This window comes from Dioscorea cayenensis, chromosome 4 (assembly GCF_009730915.1).
Source record: "Dioscorea cayenensis subsp. rotundata cultivar TDr96_F1 chromosome 4, TDr96_F1_v2_PseudoChromosome.rev07_lg8_w22 25.fasta, whole genome shotgun sequence".
Lineage (NCBI taxonomy): Eukaryota > Viridiplantae > Streptophyta > Magnoliopsida > Dioscoreales > Dioscoreaceae > Dioscorea > Dioscorea cayenensis.
The window spans coordinates 17,743,427-17,746,442 of record NC_052474.1 but is presented as its reverse complement, the minus strand read 5'-3'; the positions used below and the strand labels follow the sequence as shown (position 1 = coordinate 17,746,442).

The window sequence follows — 3,016 nt, the reverse complement described above, 5'->3', positions numbered from 1 at the left end:
ATGGATTTATTGCTTTTACATTCGATTTCTTTGATTGTATTTAGCTCCATGGAGAGCTACACCCCTAGTGGGTATTTGGGTGATTGTGAACCCTAGGATGTATTCGTTTCATTGAACTTCTTTATTATGCTTTCAATAAATTGATGTTTATTGTCAGTGCCAACCTTGAATGCTTGATTATATGAACATTTCCCCTAGAGTGACACTAGGGTTGAGAGTTCTTGTTGGTAACCTTGTGAGTGAGTGACACACCACGAGCGTTAGACAAAGCTAGGTTGGAGAGGTTTGAGAGGGTGAGTCGAAAGGTACAGGAGCGTCCCCTTTCCCCTCTGACGTGATAGATTCTACCTCCGTTCCTCGAGTTCTTTGTGGCCATAATAGAGTGAATGGTCTAAGGGATGAATCTTCGCTGGGGCTTAGTTGCGCGTGCAAATGAGTGAAGTATTGAGGGGATCTTAGTATCTAGGGCTTAATTGTGGTTAGGGACCTTCCGCCTGGACCAAAGGGTTAGGTCTATAATTAGGAAGAGATTTATCACCTGGAATCCCTAGAGCTCATTGCAACTTTATTCGAGTGCGAGGTAGAGAGGTTATTTAATCTCTCCTCCGGGACATGAATAGAGTTAGGGATAGTTGACCTTAGATTTGGGACTATGTATGTAAGGATTTCCACGACTCACCATTGCATTGATTAGGAAGCATAATAGAGAGTTCTTGCACTTGAAGCGATTATCCTAGATGAAGCATCATCTGAGTACCCCATCTTTATCGATTGCCTTACCTCCTCCTTACTTTTGCTCTCTTACTTGTTGCTTTTAATTGTTGAGAATTGAATCATTGTCACACTTATCGTTGTTGATATTCCACATAGCTAAGAATCGAATTAAGTGTCTTTACTCCCTACTCCCTGTGGATTCGATACCCGCTCACCCAGGATTATTATTTCGACAAACCCGTGCACTTACGGGATATACGCAAGGGGAGCTTGTCAAGTTTTTGGCGCCGTTGCCGGGGAGCTAGGCGTTTAGAGATACTTTGCACTTTGTTTTCTTAGCTATTTCACCACACATTCTAATTCATATCTTCTTATTCTATCGTCGTTCTGATTGTCTTTTTCTTTCTTTTTGGTGCAGCTCCAGGTTATGACCCGAGGGAATCCATCAATATTGATTGAAGGAGACCCTGAGCTTGAACGTACACTTAGAAGAAAATGGAAAGAACACGTGCAAGAACAGACATAATCCGAGTGATTTGGAAGTAGAAGGATCCGAAAAACATGGCAGTAACAAAATGAGCAACAACGAACACTATCGATTATGCGGACCTTCGAGTGTTGGGGACACAATCGAGTATTGTGCGTCTCACAATTCAGCTCGAACTTCGAGCTAAAAGCCGGCATTCATCCATATCTGCTGCATGATCCGCACAATTCAATGGTTTAGCCGATGAGGATCCAAAGCAGATCACAAAGAGAGCTTCCTCGAGGGTGTGCGACATCGTCGAAGATAAATGGTGTGACGGATGATGCCATCAAATTGAGAGCCTTCCCATTTTCCTTAAAGGGTAGAGCAAAGCAGTGGCTACACTCATTACCTAGAGCATCAATCACTACATGGGATGAGATGGTAGAAGCTTTTCTAGCCCGTTATTTCCCTCCTAGAAAATTAGCAAAGCTTAGGAATGAGATCTCATCCTTTGTGCAGTTGGAATTGGAGTCTCTATTTGAGACATGGGAAAGGTTCAAGGAACTCCTGTGAAAGTGTCCGCAACACGGATTCCCAGAGTGGATGATTGTTCAAACCTTCTACAATGGTTTGAACCCGAGTATAAGGCAACTCTTGGATGCGGCGACAGGAGGTACCTTAGGTAGCAGGACCCCCGATGAGGTTCGTCAATTGATTGAGGAAATGGGGTTAAATAGCTACCAGTGGAACGATAGGGGGAAGAAAAAGGTGGTCGGTCTCCATGAAATTGATGCAGTAACTTGATTGGCGGCCCAAGTGGAGAGTTTGAGTAAAAAGCTAGATCTTATAGCTTCGAATAGAGTTGCGGCCGTGACCAATTACACCGGTTGTGGTGGAGGACATGCTCCCTCCGATTGCCCAATCGTCATTAGTGATGTTTCTTCAGTTGAGAACGTTGACTTTGTAGGTAATGGCATGAGACCTCAAGGGAACCCATACGGCAACACCTACAACTCAGGTTGGAAGAATCATCCCAATTTTTCATGGAGTAATCAAGGACCACAGAAGACCATGGGGCCATCGGGTTTCTAACAAAAGCAGCAAGCCCCTCAAGTGGAAAACAGAATTTCAGGCTTGGAAACCCGAATGACGGATTTGGAGAAGCACTTGGCTAGATTTGTTCAATTAGCAAATACAAGGTTTGAATCAGTCGAGGCTACACTTCGCAATCACACCGCCTCCTTGCACAACCTTGAAAATCAAGGTGGGGCAAATTGCGAAGTCTCTCTCCGAAAAGCCACATGGAAGTTTACCAAGCAACACGGAAACCAATCCTAGAGAACATATGAAGGCGATCACTTTGAGAAGTGGTCGTGAGGTTTAAGGAGGCTTCTGAGTGAAAAGCCGAAAGAACACGCACCCGAGGTTGTAGAGGTTAAGGAGGGAGCAAACAAAGAGAAAGAGGTGGCACCCCTACCTTTCAAGCCAAGAATCCCTTATCCCTCTAGATTGAAGAATGACCAAGGGAATGAACAATATAAGAAGTTCCTGAGTTTATTCAAGCAACTCCACATCAACATTCCTTTTGTTGAGGCATTGGCTCAAATGCCTAAGTATGCAAAGTTCCTAAAAGACCTATTGACCAACAAGAGGAAATTGGAGAAGAGTGCTTCAATGGTGCTTGATGCTTCATGCTCGGCGGTGTTGCAAAAGAACATGCCGAACAAGAAGAAAGACCCTGGAAGCTTCATCATTCCGTGTAACATCGGCAACTTAGGTGAGGAAATGGCATTGGCGGATTCAGGGGTGAGCATCAACATCATGCCATATACT

The 3,016-nt window shown here is 44.2% G+C and overlaps 1 non-coding gene across 1 annotated transcript; it reads right to left on the bottom strand.

Annotated features, from left to right (window-relative positions):
* Positions 1 to 1,669: 1,669 nt before the first annotated feature.
* Positions 1,670 to 1,776, bottom strand: LOC120259786. The gene has a single exon (XR_005536336.1). It is a non-coding gene; the product is annotated as a small nucleolar RNA R71 (small nucleolar RNA).
* Between the last annotated feature and the right edge of the window lie 1,240 nt (positions 1,777 to 3,016).